Source organism: Rhincodon typus, chromosome 31 (assembly GCF_021869965.1).
Source record: "Rhincodon typus isolate 14 chromosome 31, sRhiTyp1.1, whole genome shotgun sequence".
NCBI lineage: Eukaryota > Metazoa > Chordata > Chondrichthyes > Orectolobiformes > Rhincodontidae > Rhincodon > Rhincodon typus.
The window spans coordinates 5518801-5537002 of record NC_063362.1 but is presented as its reverse complement, the minus strand read 5'-3'; the positions used below and the strand labels follow the sequence as shown (position 1 = coordinate 5537002).

General features: G+C 44.0%; 1 protein-coding gene across 6 annotated transcripts in view; it reads left to right on the top strand.

Annotated features, from left to right (window-relative positions):
* pik3cd (phosphatidylinositol-4,5-bisphosphate 3-kinase, catalytic subunit delta) overlaps nucleotides 1-18202 on the top strand; it is a 209983-nt gene that overhangs the window by 46677 nt on the left and 145104 nt on the right. For 3 of the 6 annotated variants that reach the window (XM_048615265.1, XM_048615261.1, XM_048615262.1), the window contains exon 3: nucleotides 12703-12806. The gene's annotated coding sequence lies outside the window, so the exon portion shown is untranslated. Of the gene's footprint in view, nucleotides 1-12702; nucleotides 12812-18202 lie in introns of all 6 variants that reach the window. The other 3 variants (XM_048615264.1, XM_048615260.1, XM_048615263.1) reach the window with 1 other exon arrangement.

The window sequence follows — 18202 nt, the reverse complement described above, 5'->3', positions numbered from 1 at the left end:
CAGGTAATCAGGAAGGCTAGCGGAAGTTTGGCGCTTATTTCAAGAGGGTTAGAATGTTACTGTAGGAAAGTCTTATTGCAACTGTACAAGGTGGTGGTGAGACCACATCCAGAATAAGTGGTTCAGAGATAGTAGGAACTGCAGATGCTGGAGAATCTGAGATAACAAGGTGTAGAGCTGGATGAACACAGCAAGCCAAGCAGCACCAGAGGAGCAGGAAAGCTGACGTTTCAGGCCTAGACCCTTCTTCAGAAAAGCGTTCTGGGTCTAGGCCCAAAATGTCAGCCTTCCTGCTCCTTTGATGCTGCTTGGCCTGCTGTGTTCATCCAGCTGTACACCTTGTTATTTCAGAATAAGTGTGTAGTTTTGGTCTCCTTATTTAAGAAAAGATATCATTTCACTGGAGGCAGTTTTCAGAGGGGGTTGGCTAGGATGGTCTCAGGTAGACAGGGATGGTCTTATGCGCAAAGATTAAACAATTTGGGCCTCTACTGATTGGAGTTTAGAAGAATGAGAGGTAATCTCATTGAAACATGTAGGATTCTTAAAGGGCTTGACAGGGTAAATGCTGAGAGGATGTTTCTCCTCATGGGAGAGTCTAGGACTAAAGGGCATTGTCTCGTAAAGGAGTGCCAATATGAGATTGAGAATTTCTTCTCTCAGACTGTTGAGAGTCTTTGGAACTCCTTGCCACAAAGAGCTGTGGGGACCGTGAATATTTAAGGCTGAGAAGATAGATTCTTGATCAGTCGGGGAAACAAAGGTTATGGGGAAAGGGCAGGAAAGTGGCTGTGAGGAACTGAATGTGTGGAGCAGGCTTGAGGGGTCGAATGGCCTAGCCCTGTTCCTATTCCTCAAGGTCTTCCGCATACCAACAGTGACAGGATTCAGATTGGAGAATGGTGAATTGTTGAAATCTGGATAAACTGCCTGAAGAGTTGATAACTTTCAGCAGGATAGCTCATGGTAAACATTTATAGGATTATGGGAAAAGGGAAGGCAAGTGAGACTAATTGGAACAATCTTTCAAAGAATTCGCAAGTGCACAATAGGCTCCTGTGTAGTTGCATTCTATGATTTTATTCTATAAATAGTTTACTCCGAATCTCATTCCACATAATTTGGACACATCTCACCTGCTCCTTCAACATTGCTGGGCTGAAATTATAAACTAACTTGCCAGCATCCACATGCTTTAAGACGGTGGTTCAACACCACTTTCCCAAGAGAAATAAGGCATGCCATTCAACGCTGGCCTTGCCACAGACGTCCACATCCCAAGAATGAAGCTTAAAACAGAACACAAATGTTCAACAATTTGCATACCATAGATGAAGTGGTGTTACCCCACGCCCACTTCAGTTTGCATGCATGAAGACACTTCTTGAAGTACCGAGCTGAAATTTCAGTTCATGAGTTGGAATGACATTAAATATGAGCCTGTGACAGAGGGTCAGAATTGTCCGCTTTAGAAGCAACACATTTTTTCGTGGTTTTGTGCAGGCTGCTTTTGTCTTTGATGTCAATTTGGCAGTGAGAATCACACTGTGTTGATATGGGTTGCATGATGCAAAGAACAACTCCAGGGCAATGCAACTGAGCAGAAGTACAAAGTTGACTATCTAAATGAATAGCACGGTTTAACACTCCGTCTGGTTTCCTGTAAAACATGCTCCAGATACTCGGAGGCCCAGCCAGGATCATGCTCCCTGATCTTTTACCAGGTCTTTCTGGTTGAATTGGGACCTGCCTTCCTGTGCAATCAATCCGACTCTCAGGATGAGGCCCTGAACCACCTGTGTTTAACTTCTTGTTTTGGTGAGGAGGAGAAGGAAGTGAAAAATGGGCACCGCTGTGGGAACCGGGCTGTACTGTCTGCCACCTATTGAACATCAATGCCACGTTATAGAACGACAAAGCCAAGCTCTGTCATTAACATCCTGATTGACTACCACTAACGGGCAGTTCCCCTTTCATATGCAACCTGGTGGGTCCAGGCTCACCCAATGTGACTGAGAGCACCATTGAATTTTGGGGGCATTCATTCATAATGCCATCTGTGTACTGGCACTGGAGCAGGTGCCAGAGGAGGTTCACTAGGTTGATTCCGGAGTTGTGAGATTTGGCTTATGAGAAGATATTGAGCAGACTGGCATATGCTCTTTGGAATTTGGAAGAATCAGGGGCGGAGTCTTATAGAAACATATAAAATTATGAGGGGAATAGATAGGATAGAAGCAGGGAGGATGTTTTCTCTGGCAGGTGAAACCATAACTAGAGGGCATAGCCTCAAAATAAGGGGGAGCAGATTTAAGACTGAGTTGAGGTGGAATCTCTTCACCCAAAGGGTTGTGAATCTATGGAACTTCCTGTCCAGTGAAGCAGTTGAGGCTACCTCGTTGAATATTTTTAAGACAAAGATAGATTGAATTTTGAACAGTAAGGGAATTGAGGGTTATGGTGAGCGGGTGGGTAAGTGGAGCTGAGTCCACAAAATGACCTTATTGAATGGGTTAGCAGGCTCAAGGGGCTAAATGGCCAACTCCTGTCCCTATTTCTCATGTTCTTATATGGCAGGGCTGCTATCATTTCCAAGGCAATGGGGGAAAAGTAGGGCACGGCACCAGTGGATTGGCTGTTTCAAAAGAGCCAGCCCCGGCAATAATGCACCAAACATCCTTACACTATGCTGCAAGATTCTCACATCAGTGTCACAGCCTTGCAACATGCAGAACCTCTATCTGGAGAGGTCTGTGCCCACTTTCTAAAACACCCTCGTCCAGACTCTTCACCCATATCCTCCCATCAGCAGTTTCCTGTTATTCTCCCAAGCTCTGTCTTCCTGACGCAGTTGTCAGCCTGGTCCAGTTGTCAACATTCCGCTGAATCGGAAGGCTGTTGTCTCCAGCTACATGATGAACAAATTATTGCATGTTGATCCGACCCGTCACCTGGCTGTTCGGCCCATCCAGAATTTGTGAGAGTGCTAGCCGCTTAGTTCCCGCTGCCCTGCAACAGAAACAGAAATAGCTGGTGAAACTGATAAAGAGCCACTGGACTCGAAACATTAACTCTGCTTGATGCAGCCAGACTTGCTGAGTTTTTGTTTTTGTTTCAAATCTCTGGCATCCGCAGTCCTTTGTTTTATTTTAGTCCTGTTGTCTTGCCCTTTTCCCATTTCCATGAGAATACTCGCCCTTCAGCCATTTATCCAATTATGGAGTCATACAGCAGGGAAACAGACCCTTTGGTCCAACCAGTCCATGCCAACCATAATCCCAAACCAAACCAGTCCCACCTGCCTGTTCTTGGCCCATAGCCCTCCAAATCTTTCCTATTCATGTACTTATCCAAATGTCTTTTAAACATTGTAACTGTACACCATCCACCACTTCCTCTGGAAGTTCATTCCACACACGAACCACCCTTTGTGTAAAAAAGTTGCCTTTCATGTTGTTTTCAATCTTTCTCCTCTCACCTTAAAAATATGCCCCCTAGTTTTGAAATCCCCCCTGTAGGGAAAAGACCCTGTGCTATTCACCTTATCTATGCCCCTCATGATTTTATAAACCTCTATAAGGTCACCCCTCAACCTGCCATCCTCCAGTGAGAAAAGGTCCCAGCCTATCCAGCCCCTCCTTATAACTCAAACCCTCCAGTCTCAGTAACATCCTGTAAATCTTTTCCCAATTCTCTCCACTTTAATAATACCCTTCCTAAAACGGCAACCAGAACTGGACGCAGTATTCCAGAAGAGGCCTCACTAACGCCCTGTACAATCTCAACATGATGTCCCAACTCCTATACTCAATTCCATGTTGAAATCCTACGTTAAAAACTCAGTCAATTCCTGACTGATTAAATCCACATTGGTGATTTATGGAAGTGGGAGTTCATTTGGACTCAATATCACATTCATCAGTATTCTAGAAAAGAAGGGAATTTGACATGACTGTTTTCCCAGATTTTTCTGTCTTTATCCTATTGTATTCTGGGGCGCAGTGGTAGTGTCCCTATCTCTCAGCCAGAAAGTCCAGGTTCACTCCCACCTGCTCCAGACGTGTTATAACATATCTGAGCAGTTGGGTTCAAACTACATAAAGTGTCTGAACCATATAACATGGAAGACTGATTCCATTAACCAAGGGAGATCTCAGTCAGCGGCAATACACTGGATTCCATTGGATTATGGAAGTCATGTGGTAGCGTCCTCACCTCTGGGCGTGAACTTCCAGGTTCAAACGCTGACCAGGACCTGTTGGCCACAGAAGGAGCATTCAACAGACTGCAACTGCTCCTGCCAAGGGCTAACGCATAGATAAGGAATAGCAGGACTGTTTTGTGGATTGCCGATGTCAAATCTTAGCTAATGAACAGATGCGCCTGTAACACTGTGTTCAGCAGGTGGGGAGGTAAACAATGATAAAGAAGATGCTATACCGTGTGTACTGAGGGGTGCCATGCTGGGAACTTTAGTTATTTCTGCATACGGAGAGTTTAAAAGTGAGTTGTCACTGTGTGTGGATTGATTGGTGTCTTTTCTGGTGATTTCTGTTTTCACAATAGCGCAACATCGTCGCTGTTTATAGGACAATCAATAGGCATGTTATATGTTTGGCTTTATAGAACCTGACACTTTATGGGTAGTCAACAGAACTGCTCTCAGTGTTAAACTGGTTCTGCAGATTGGGCTTAACTCTGCAAATAAATGTAGAGTAAGCCCAAAGAAAGCAAAAAGTTGCCTCCATCTGTTGTCGACTTATGCAGCACGGCCCAGCATTTCCCAGAAATATCTTCAAGGTTTGGAAACCTTTATCTGAAGGTGTTGTTCTCACAGTACTGCTGGCTGATGTTGTTGTGAGAAAGGCTGGATTGGATTTGGGGTGGGGGGTGAGTTGCTGCTTTTTTTTGATCTTGTTGCAGTGTCTGTGAGTTTCTGTTCTGCAGTTTTATTTCCTGTTATTGAGTTTGTGTGTGCATGGACTAATTAAATATTTAATGCGATCACATTTTATTCACACACTCCATTCTGCACTGACCACATGCCTGCCAGGTCCAAGCCTGTAATCACTGTAACAATAACTTGCATTTATGTAGCACCTTTACTATGGCAAATCATGCTGCTGGAGCATGATTGGAAAATACATATTATCATGTTAATTGGATCCTAAGTTGGAAGAGCAGTTGCAATGCCTTTTCTTGGTTCATCAACAGAATGCAACATTCCATACGGCTGCTTTGGGGCTCTTGGGGTGTCCCTGGACCAGGAAGCCCAGGTTCAAGTCTCACCGGCTCTCGAGGTGTGTGATAACATCTTGGAACAGGTTGATTAGAAAATACTAACATAGGTGTGCTTTTGATCCACCAACCCCGAGTCCCAGCAGTCTCTTTTTACTAGTGCTCTAGGATATTTTCTAAGCACCTTATTCAGAGCGATGTTATTACACACCTCTGGAGCATGTGGGACCTGAGCCTGGGCCCCTTAGTCTAGGGAAATGGACACTACCACTGGACCAAAAGAGGGCCCTAGCCCTGCTCTATGCAATCAGTTAATCAATGTCCCTCAGCTTCTTAACCTAATTTGATGAGCAAACTATTGACACTTCACGGTAGGAAATACAGGACAGGTGACCAAATATGTGACTAGTTTTTAAGGAGATTCTTAGAGGAGAAGAGCTCTTGAGGTGCAGTGGCAGTGTCCTTACCTTTGATCCGGGAGGTCTGGGTTCAGGTCCCACCTGCTCTAGCGGTCTGTAGTGGGATCTCTAAACTGGTGGATCAGAAAACATACAAGAAGGAGATTCGTGCTCCAGAGGTGTGTTGTAACATTTCTAAACTAGTGTGGATTAGAAGATATGTGGCAGAGAAGAGAGAGGCAGAGAGGTTTATGGCAAGGATCTGAGAGTGACTGGGGCCCAGGTGCCTGAGAGCACAGGTATCAGGGGTGGCTTAAAATTTGGAATTGAAGGATGGGACAGATCACAAAAGCTGTAAAACCTTAGAAAGGGGTATGAGGCCATGGGAGAACTTGAAAACAAGGATGAGGACGTTAAAATTGGCACATTGTCGGATTGGGAGTCAGGGCGACAAGCATGTGGCTGGTGAGTTAATGGGGCTCGAATGGGATTAAGAAACAAGCACTAGAGCTTTGGATGGAGCACAAGTTTCTGTTGGGTGTAAGATGGGAGACCAGCCAGGGAGGGCTGGAATAGTTGGGTCTTGAGGTATTGAAGATGTGAATGTGGCTTTCCGTTGAGCTGAGCTGACCCAAGTCCAGAGGAAGCAGGGTAATGGAGTCCAGATACAGGAACAGAGCGGTGGCTACAAGTCCTTCCAGGGGTCAGACAAGGTCAGAAGTCACATGACACCAGGTTATAGTCCAACAGGTTTATTTGAAATCACAAGCTTTCTTAGCCTCACCCCTTCTTCACATCATGGGGTTAGACACAACAGCATGGCTCCAAACTACCTGGCTCAGTTCCAGAGATTTACTCGAGGGAAGGTTTGAAAGTATGGTCAAGAGACAGAGTTTCTGGAAACACCTAAAGCCTTCTTGATGTTTAATTTCTCAGAAATTTTGGCTCTTCCGAGATGTTGGATAGTCAGTGTGAGAAATGGTAAGCAGTGCAGGGAGCAATCGCGCTGGTGGTCGGAGATTGGTGGCAATGGCCAGTGTTCATATGGAACCTGATTCAGTGTTTTCAGATGATGCCATGTGTAAAGGGAGGAAGAGGAGAAAGGTAGACACAGCAGGACCATTGTCTTAAAGTGGTTTTGCTTTACTACAGCAGCCAAGTTGATTGTAACTAGAATTTGGTGTTTGAACCTAATCTAACAATGGACTGAGACACTTGGAGGGTCCCTGCTCCCTCTCAGTCTTCCCGCCCTACTTTCTCTCTCTCTCTACTGAATTTCAAGGTCATTCTGACCCTGACTTATGATTCACATTGCACAAGTTTAGTGCTTGGATGAAGCCAAAACAATTTCATGTCAACTGAATTTGTAGCATCGATGCACTGTCAACATTTATGCATATTGTCATCCATATAAAGCAAAAGTGGACTATTTTTAAAACTGCACAAAATCAGCAGGCACATCCAGCTTTATGTACTATTTACTTTTGTTGCAAAATATGCTGTGATTGTTTTCTTTGCCTTTAGTGGATTTGCACCTTTGCAGAACGTACTGTGTACGTGTCTTGCCACAAGCTGTCTGTGCATTGGCAATTAAGGATGCAAATCAATTCTAGCTGCATTCATGCATATTGTTAAATTAGAGTGCATAAAATCAGTTTGTTGTGGTGCACTGGTAGTGTCCCTACCTCTGAACTAGGGAGGCTCAGGTTCATGGAATCCCTACTGTGTGGAAGCTGGCCATTCAGTCCACACCACCCCTCCAAAGAGCATCCCACCTTACCCCACCCCTACATTTCCCATGTCTAATCCGCTTAGCCTGCAAATCCCTGGACACTGTGGGCATGGCCAGTCCTCCTAAGCTGGACTGTGGGAGGAAACCCACACAGATGTGGGGAGAACATGCAAACTCCACACCGTTGTTCAAGGCTGGAATCGAACTTGTGTCCCTGGCACTGTGAGGCAGCAGTGAGCCACTGTGCTGCCCAAGGCCCAGCTACCCCAGAAGTGTGTAATAACATCTCTGAACAGGTTGACTAAATATATTTATAAATGCACATTGTAGGGATCTCTTTTAGGGCATTGGTGGTGTTATACGTGACAATGATAGTACCTTTAAGAACATGCTCCAGAGATAATACAGGGCAGCTGATATTTGGACATTTATGTCCTTTTTCCAAACTGAAAAGTTTTGATTCTGCTAAAGCCTTCAGAGAAAGTTTAACCAGAAATCCTAGAGTTGTAATAATGTTACATTAAGATACTGATTTGATTACAAATGTTTTGAGAGTGCCTGCTGGTATCTGCTCAGTGTTTAAATGAGATGTAATCTCTGACTCAGTAGTCATTTGTAGCAAGATATTCCATGTTCCAGTAATTCTTCGTGTGAAAGTATCACTTTGGACTTCCTCAAGTATTCTTCCAAATGACACGCAGCCAAGGATTTTACAAATATTTCCAAATTTGCAAAATTCCCTGCAGCAGCAGTTGGTCTCAGGATTCACAGGCCGCTGAAATGCCTCTTGCAGCAAATGCCTAATGTTTTTATATTATAGTACACGGTGGCTCCGTGGTTAGCACTGCTGCCTCATGGTGCCAGGGATATGGGTTCAATTCCAGTCTCAAGCAACTGTCTGTGTGGAGTTTGCACATTTTCCCCATGTCTGTGTGGGTTTCCTCAAAGATGTGCAGGGTAGGTGGATTGGCCATGCTAAATTGCCCATAGTGCCTAGGGATGTGTGGGTTAGACATGGGGAATTAGGGAAATGGGTCTGGGCAGGATGCTTTTCAGAGGGGCAGTGTGGACTTGTTGGGCCGAATGGCCTGTTTCCACACTGTAGGGATTCTGTGATCATCTTTGTAAAATACAGAGTTGTCTACACTCAAGTAAAAGTCAACCCCATGATTTTTGTCCTGAAAAAACAATTATTTTTGATATACTTTATGTAAAAGTTCACTCCAGTTTTTCAATGGTCAAAACACAAAAAAAATTAAGGAATCAAAGTATAGTCATAGTCAAAGAATCATAGAGACATACAGCACAGAAACAGACCCATCGATCCAACCAGTCCATGCCAAACATAACCGCAAACTAAACTATTCCCACCTGCCTGCTCCTGGCCTATTGCCCTCCAAACCTTTCCTATTCATGTATCTATCCAATTGTCTTATAAACGTTGTAATTGTACCCACATCCACTGCTTCCTCAGGAAGTTCAATCCACACATGAATCACTATCTGTGCAAAAAATTTGCCCCTTGTGTCTTTTTTAAAACTCTCTCCTTAAAAATAAGCCCCCTAGTCTTGAAATCCTGTGTCCTAGGGAAAAGACAATTACCATTAACTCTACCTATACCCCTCATTATTTTATAAATTTCTATAAGGTTGCTCCTCAACTTCCTACGCTCCAGTGAAAAAATGCCCCAGCCTGTTCAGCCTTTCTTTATAACTCAAAATGTCCATAATCGACAACATCTTGGTAAATCCCTTCTGAACCCTCTCCAGCTTAATAATATCCTTCATATAACTGGGTGACCAGAACTGGACACAGCATTCCAGGAGATGCCTCACCAATGTCCTTGTGGAGACATTTATGAGTCGACTTCTGAAAACAACGAATGCTGGAGATCACAGCGGGTCAGACAGCATCCATGGAGAGAGAGCAAGCTAACATTTTGAGTCTAGATGATTCTTCAATAGAGCATGCGCCAACTTCATTGTAAATGTCTAATTAGTGGCTCAGTGGTACAGAATGTGAGTATTGTTGAAACAAGACATCGTCAAGGCCTCAGATAGTAGGAACTGCCGATGCTGGAGTCTGAGATAACAAGGTGTGGAGCTGGATGAACATAGCAGGCCAGACAGCATCAGAGGAGCAGGAAAGCTGACATTTCAGGTCAGGACCCTTCTTCAGAAATGGGGGGGCTTCGCAGTGGGGTTATAACTCACTCAGATAGTAAGAACTGCAGATGCTGGAGTCAGAGATAACAAATGTTGAGCTGGAGGAACACAGCAGGTCAGGCAGCATCAGAGGAGCAGGAAAGCTGACGTTGCAGTTTGGGACCCTTCATCAGAAATCATCAAGGACTTTTGTCTTACACTCATCAGGACAGAATTGCAAGAATACCAAGTCTCATGCAGAACACTAATTTATACTGCATGAGAAGAGGGTGCTGATGGTTTGGCAAGTGAACTCCAATAGACTGAGGTGTTGCCATAGGGAATGCATCGTGTGTTATTGTTTAGTTTGAAATAGGCTCAATACCTGGAAATGTTCGTCCTATTTGCAGAGGTCAGGGCTCCCCCCCCGCCATCTCCTCCTTGTGTGAATAAAGGTGGCTTCTATCAAGTGTAGGTGAGTCACATTGTGAATAAAAGTCAATCCCAGGGACTTATGGCCTAAAACATAGCTCTCCAAAATTTGACTTTCACAGGAGTGTGTGCGTGAACACTCCACCTGAATTAAATGGTGAGATATCTGTGCATTTCATTAACAATCCAAGAATGACTCAACTCAGCAAAAAGTCTATATATAGGGATTTTCAACATAATCTTGTATTTTGCGGTTTGATAGTGGCATTTGATTTTTGTTTCCCCTAATTTGAAGTATTTAGACACACATTGTGTGGTGTCACTGTAGGGTGTAATTTGAAAGACAGTCCAACAGGGTTACTATGATGAGTTGTTGTTGCCACGGTGAATGGTTAGAGCAGTCAGTCGCCTCCGTTCAGTCTCCGTGGTGACGGTATCCAGACCAGTTCAGCACTTTTTAAAGGGATGGGTTCCAGTGGTGTGCAATGAGGAACTCCCTTCCCTAAATGCATTAAGATCATTTAGATGAAAGAGAGGTTCTGCTATTCCAACAGAGAATAGCACTCACAGAGAATGTGGTTTGGAGACTGGGGCATTGTCAATTTAAAGCTTTCACTGACACCATCTGCAAAACAGCAGGACCACCCTCTCTGGTGTTTTTGTTCATTCCTGCACGTGTAAGTGTGGGCATGTGTGTGTTTACTTAGTCCTGGTCACAATTTTTAATTTTCCGTTTTCTAAAATTTGTCCATGGGATGTGGGTGTCGCTGACTGGGCCCAGCATTTATTGTCCGTCCCTGATTGCCCGGGAGAAGGTGGTGGTGAACTGCCTTCTTGAGCTGCTGCAGTCTTGTTGGGGGGTGGGGGGTGGGTGGGAGGTGGTTTCAGGTACCCTCACAGTGCTGGCAGAGCACAATTTCCAGGATTTTGACCCAGCAACAGGGCAGAAATGGTGAGATGGTTCTCAGTATATTGCACATAATCAGTGTTCTGAAGGAGCAGGGAGAGGTCAGTTAAGCTGTTAATTAGTTAATTTAGCGCAGTCAACCTTTGCTTTTCACGTCTCACTTCTGGGTGACCTTACAGAGGGGTATAGGAGCATAGATAAGGTGAATGACAAGGGTCTTTTCCTTAGGGTAGGGGAGTTCAAAACTAGGGAGCGTATTTTTAAGGTGAGAGGACAAAGTTTTAAAAAGGAAAGGAAGGGCAACTTTCTTTACACAGAGAATGCTTTGTGTGTGGAATGAACTGCCAGAGGAAGTGGTGGATGTGGGTACAGTTACAATGTTTAAAAGACATTTGGACAAGTACATGAATAGGAAAGGTTGGGAGGGATATGGACCAAGCACAGGGAGGTGGGACTGGTTTCATTTGGGAACACTGTCAGCTCGGACTGGTTGGTCCGAAGGGCCTGTTTCCATGTTGTATGACTCTATGACCTGAAGAGTTAGCCTACACTGGCATTTCAGGTTGATACTCAAGGTGCCAAGCCATTGTTCAACATAACAGCAAGGCTGTCAGTCTCCTAATCCAAATTCGTTCTTTGAGATCAGCATCAGGGACGCATTCACTGGCCACTTCTCTCAGGTGCTGCAGTAAAAGGGCTGCTGTATCTGACCAAATCACAAGTCAGGCCTCTCGAGAAGGGGTTCATCAGGAAAGATTCATCATTGCCCTCTTTCTCAAGGTGTGAAGAGATGCCACCGATCCAGCTGGCACCTGGGAAGAGGCTAGGCAGCAGGTCAACTGCTGTTCCCTCTGGACAGGGGAACTGGCCATTAAACTGGAGTTTATACATAGCAACAGAAAGTTCTGGATGTACACTGTAACAGCATTTGCAAAGAGAAAAGACAGGTCAACATTTCAGGTCACAAAGTATGTTGTTACCATTTGAAGTTTAAACCATTTTCTCACTATATAAGCAAAAATATTTTCATCAAACTGTTCAGACGTTATGACACAACTCTGGGGCAGGTAGGACTTGAACAGGGACTTCTGCCCCAGAGGATGGGACAGGACCCTGTGGTACAAGAGCCCTTTGTGCTGTTATGTGCCTGCTAAATATTTCCATTTTGCTTTTGGCATTCTGTGCTTCCAGCATTTTTTTTTCATTTTTATTAAATTAAGTAATTAAACATTTTAATTATATACCAACAAACTCTGAAATTGTTTATTTCTGAATACAAGGAGCAAGATAGTCAAGGTAAGCTGGAGCTCAGAAGAATGGAGAGGATGTCATAGAAACCTGTAGAATTTGAACAGGACTAGACAGGGTAAACACAGGAAGGATGTTCCTGATGACTCAGAAGTCCAGAACCAGTGGACCACAGTCGAAGGATAGAGGCTAGGCCATTTAGGTCAGAGATGAGGAAATATTTCTTCACTCAGAGAGTGGTGAGCCTGTGGAATTCAGCACCACAGAAAGCAGTAGGTTCCAAAATATTGTATCATTTCAAGAAAGAATTGGATGTAGCATTTGGAGCTAAAGGGTTTGAAGGATATGTGGGAACAGGATGATTAATCATGATCCTATTGAATGGTGGAGCAGACTCAAGAGGCTGAATGGCCTAATTCTGTTTCTATTTTCTACCTTTCTAAAGGGGCAATATTTGCCTCCACAACCTAACTGCTTATCTCTGAAGATTTAGATCAGTGAAGGCAGCTCGTTTAACTCGCAATACTATTTGTCTCATTCGGATAATATTTCAATTTTTGGATGTAGCCATGTTGACCAGGTTGTTTTTGTATTTTTATATAGAGACACGGAAAATGCCAGTCCAAGCGTGAAACTGTTTCAGCAGAAAGCCAAATGGATGGTGATGATACCAGGGGATTTGACAACTCGTGTCTCCTTCTAACAAAGTAAGGTTGGTGCTTTTTCCTGTCGGTAAAGCCATGTGCATTAGCCTCCTTCAAGAACCCCAAATCTGTGATGTGCCTCCTGTGAATTTGTTGCATGTTCTCACGGTTGAAAGGCTGTCACATTCAATTTTGCCGAGTTTCTGAGATTCTGGAGCATTGGCTTGTGTATTCTGATTTGATAACTTGAAAAGGATTGTAACTACTCAGAAGTAATGAACCTTATTCTCTTGGTCAGTTTCTTTACGTCACTCTATCCCCGTTGCTCTTGCCTTCAGTTTCCTGGGCTCTTTAAGTCTGGCGTCAGTTCACTATCTATGAGTAAGGAATGGAGTAGGCCAGTCTGCTCCTTGATCCTGCTGTACCATTCAATAAGATCATGGCTGATCTGATTACTCCACATTCCTGCCTCCCCCCGATAATCTTTCACCTCTTTGCTCATGAAGCATCTATCTACCTCTGCCTTAAAAATATTCGACGACCCTGTTTCCACTGCCTTTTGAAAGTGAGCAGTCCAAAGCCCCATGACCCCCTGAGACAAGAGAATCCTTCTCTCTATTTTAAATCCTTACTTTTAAACAGTAACAACCCGCCAGCCCAGTTCTAGATTCTTCCACTAAAGGAGTCATCCTCTCCACATCGATCAGGTCAGGATCTTGTATGTTTCAGTCAAGTCGCCGCTTACTTGTCTGATCTCCAGTGGATATAAGCCTAGCCTGCTTATCATTTCCTCATAAGACAAGCCACCCATTCCAGTTATTAGTGTGGTAAACTTTCTCTGAACTCCTTCCAACATTCTTACCTTCTTCCCTAAAAGGGCAAAGACCTGTATTTGTTTTAATTCACTTGTGGGATGTGGGTGTCACTGGCTGTGAAAGTATTTGAAATGGAAATGGAATGCAAAGCACATAGGTAATAGCAAAGTCCCAGTAGTCATACCAGATCTCCCCTCTCACTATAAAGGGCCAACTGGCAATGGTTTAACCTGAGGGGCACAATGCCTCAGGCAAGGGGAGAGGTTGAGCCCTTCACGGTAACCTCAGCTGGTGTGGGAATTGAACCCAAGCTGTTGGCATCATTTTACATCACAAACCAGCCATCCAGCCAACTGAGCCCCATAGCACATAGAGTTTGGATGAAACAGGTTATCACAAATACTGACCAGCTTCCCATCACTTAAAGCAAATGGAAGATACATGTTACAAAATATGAAATGATAAATTGGGACAATTAGCTCAAATTGAGCTAGAAATTAGGAGCAGAGAAAGGTGGGTTAGCCGTGGAAAATATTACCTGCCCCTGGTTACCCTTGAGAAGGTGGTGGTGGGCTGCCTTCTGAGAATCGTAGAATCCCTACAGTGTGGAAACAGGCCATTTGGCCCAACAAGCCCGCACCGACCCTCCGAAGTACATACCCCCAGACCCACTCCCCCAAAACCCCACACTTTCCATAGCTAACTCACCTAGCCTGCACATCCCTGAACACTATGGGCAATTTAGCATGGCCAGTCCACCTACCCTGCACATCTTTGGACTGTGGGAGGAAACCAGAGTACCCGCAGGAAACCCACACAGATGCTTGAACAGCTGCAGCCCATGTGCTCTAGGTAGACCAACAATGCCCTTGGAGAGATCATTCCAGGAATTTGACGCAGCGACATGAGGGAATGGTGATATGTTTCCATGTCATGATGGTAAGGGGGAAATGTATCACAATTCCTTCCATGTTGATGGAAATGCTTCCAGTCACTCAATATAAGACCATTCCAATGTTTACTTTGCTTCAGTGCAGAAGCTTTCTGCTTTAAACTAAAGCAAGTGCCGGAAATCTGAAATGAAAATAGAGAATTCCAGAAATACTCAGCAGGTCTGACAATATCTGCGGAGATGGAAACACAGTTAATGCTGCAGGTTACAGCAGAACATTGGAATTCCTTTTCACATCTTTTTAAAACCCACAGTGTTTCTCTGCTCCTAATTTCTAGCTCAATTTGAGCTAATAGTCACAATTTATCATTTAATATTTTGTAACGTGTATCTTCCATTTGCTGTAAGTGATGGGAAGCTGGTCAATATTTGTGATAACCTGTTTCATCCAAGCTCTATGTGCTATGGGGCTCAGTTGGCTGGATGGCTGGTTTATGATCACAATGATACCAATTGTGTGGGTTCAATACTTGCACCAGCTGGGATTACCAGGAAGGGCTCAACCTCTCCCCTCGCCTGAGGCATAGCGCCCCTCAGGATAAGCCATTGCCAGTTGGCCCTTTATGGTGAGGGAGGAGATCTGGTACAACTACTGGGACTTTGCTATTACCTATGTGCATTTTGTTTCAATTTCAAACTAGTTCTGTGAGAATGGTATGTGTGTTATTTACGCAGCCAGCTTTTGCAGGTCTTCCTGCAAAGGATCCTTTTTAAACGGTCAGACTTTGGGAGCCACACTAAGAACATTAGACATAGTCACAGACAGAGAGGTTCTTGATCAGTAAGGGGATCACGGGTTACAGGGAGAAGGCAGGAGAATGAGATTAAGAAACAAATTAGACATTTTGGAATGGTGGAGCTGACTCGATGGGCCAAATGGCTTAATTCTGCTCCTATGTCTTAGGGCTTATGGCAGAAGTAGGCCATTCAGCCCATCAAGTCTGCTTCAGAAACAAAAATACAATGAGATCATGGTTGATCTGATAATCATTAAATAAATTCAAAATACTGAGGATGCAGGAGATCTGAAACAAAAACAGAAATTGCTTGAGAAACTCGGCAGGTCTGGCAGCATCTGTGGAGAGAGAAACAGGGTTAACATTTTGAGTCTGGTATGACTCTTCTTCAAAACTCTTCAGAACCGGTCTCAAAATGTTAACTCTGTTTCTGTCTCCGCAGTTGCTGTCAGACCCACTGAATTTCTCCAACATATTCAGTGCTTGTCCCTTATTATCCTGAACTCCACATTCCTGCCTGATATCTGTGTTCCTTCAGTTCTGGCATTCTGACCATCATTGATTTTACGTGGCCCACCATTAGCTGCCAAAACCCCGCACTCTGGGTTTTCCTCCCTAAATCTCTCTCTTCTCGTTTTAGATATCCTTAAAATCTAACCAGACTTTTGGTCACCTGGCCTAAATAATAGCTCCCTCTGTGGCTGGTATCAATCTTCGTTTCATCACAGCATTTGTGAAGTTTTCTTATTCTAACCGATGCTGTATAAGTATAAAGTTTGGTCTGTTTAAGATGTAGTGGTAATGTCCCTATCTTTATGCAAGGAGACCCAGGTTCAAGTCCCACCTACTCCAGAGGTGTGTAATAACATCTCTGAACAGGTTGATTAGGAAAGTATCAATCAATATAAAGTTGTAAGGAGGACACGTTGAGAGGGTGTTCTGTTATGTTTCTCTTAACAAAGGTTCGAGTGATAGGCAGGATGTTGTTTATTCGAGAGCCTTGGTTAATATGGGGCACGTCAGTAACATGTTCACAGACTGAAACCAAGTGTTTGTGAGAGTGGGGAGCTGGTCCTTTCTCTGTGTGCGAGACTCCTCGAGCCACTGTCAGTAAGTTACCTTCAGGTAACAGTCCAGACCTGCGTGGATGTGGGTAGAGTGGCAGAAGCTCCTGTGAAAAGTGAATGTGACAGCTTTGAAGCTCTAGTAGTTGTTATTTGAGGTTTGTAACTGCGCATTGCCTGGTGGTTTTCTTTCTGTTTTGCGATTGACTTCACTTTGCTGGTAGTAGCTGGTTTAACCTGCAGTTTAAATGAATGCAACAATAAAGCTTGTGCAGGGAAAATAATTGTGAGGAGTCAGTAAATGAGAGCAGAGCGAAAGGTGCATTCCGTTGCTGATAAGGCATTAGCAGCTCCATTCAGTGGATCTGATTGAATTCAGATTTTAGCTGCACACTTGTGCAGCAATGCCAGGATGTTCCTTTCAAATTGCTCCATTTGTCGTCAGCTGAGGAGTACACAAGCAACAGACACAGAAAGTGCTGGAGAAACTCAGCGGGTCTGGCAGTATCCCTGGAGAGAGAAACAGAGTTACCATTTCGGGTTCAGTGACCCTTCTTTAGGTACTGCCAGACCTGCTGGATTTCCTCAGCATTCTCTGCGCTTGTTTCAGATTTCCAGCCTCTGTAATATTTTGCCTTTATTATTTTGATAAGCAGCTTCTACTGACCCATTTGTTTTAGTTCGTCCCACTGCTTTCTAAATTCAGCCCAGTGTTGTTTCCCTGTCAGCTGTGGCTGAGTGGGCAACACTTTCATGTCTGAGTGAAAAGGCTATGGGTTCAAGTCCCTTCTCTGAGCTCTGAGGGAGGGCAGCACTGCTGGAAATGCTGTCGTTTGAATGTTTTGTTCAACCTCTCTCCCTGTCTATGGATGTAAAAAGCCTCCGCCATTTTTATGAAGAAGACCAGGGGAATTCTCCCTGGGGTCCTGGTCAATATTTATCCCTCAATCTACCCTAACAAAAAGCAGATCATCCAGCTATCGAGATAACATGGTGTAGAGCTGGATGAACACAGCAGGCCAAGCAGCATCAGAGGAGCAGGAAGGCTGACGTTTCGGGTCGAGACCCTTCTTCAGAAATTTGATCCAATACATTGAACCAAGCTGTTCCAGTATAGTTACAAAACTGACATCTTCCCTGTAATGTGGAAAATTTCCCAGGTACACCTATTCTCGCCACAGCACATTATAGAGTTTAATTCTATAAATGTAAGTTATTACCAGTTGAAAATGGCCATGAAAGCTATTGACCTCTTGTAAAATCTCAGTAGAGTCCCCGGTGCCCTTCAGGGAAGGAATCTATTACCTTTAATTGTTAATTATATCTATTCTTTAATGCTCTCAGTAGCTTTTGGGATAGATATTTATGACTGACTGGCCAGTACCATCCTGTTCCAAGAATTAATTCACAAGAAAAAGAAACAAATGAACAATGGCTGTGGTTAAATACCAGATACCTCAATTTAAATCGCGGAAAAGTGTGGCCATTATCTTTGACCTTTGTCACACACCCAGTGACTTGCCATCAATTCTATTGCTATCCCTTACCATTATAGCCACTTGTCTTCAGCTTTGGCTCAGTGGTTAACCTGTCCTGCCTCTGAGTCAGTAGTTTGTGGATGCACAAGCCATTCGAGGGACCTGAGCACACAGTGACAGCTGATGCTCCAGTGTCTTTTTGAGGGACCGCTGCTCTGTGTCAAATTGAATCCTTGTGAAAGATTCCGCAACATTATTTTGAAGAAGATCAAATAGAGTTCTTCCAGCAGATTCTTGGTAAATACTTATCTTTAAGCTAACATCAGTAAAACAAGTTATCTGGTCATTATCACATTGCTGTGGACAATTAGTTGTGTTTCCTACATAGCACCAGTGACTATACTTCAAAAAAA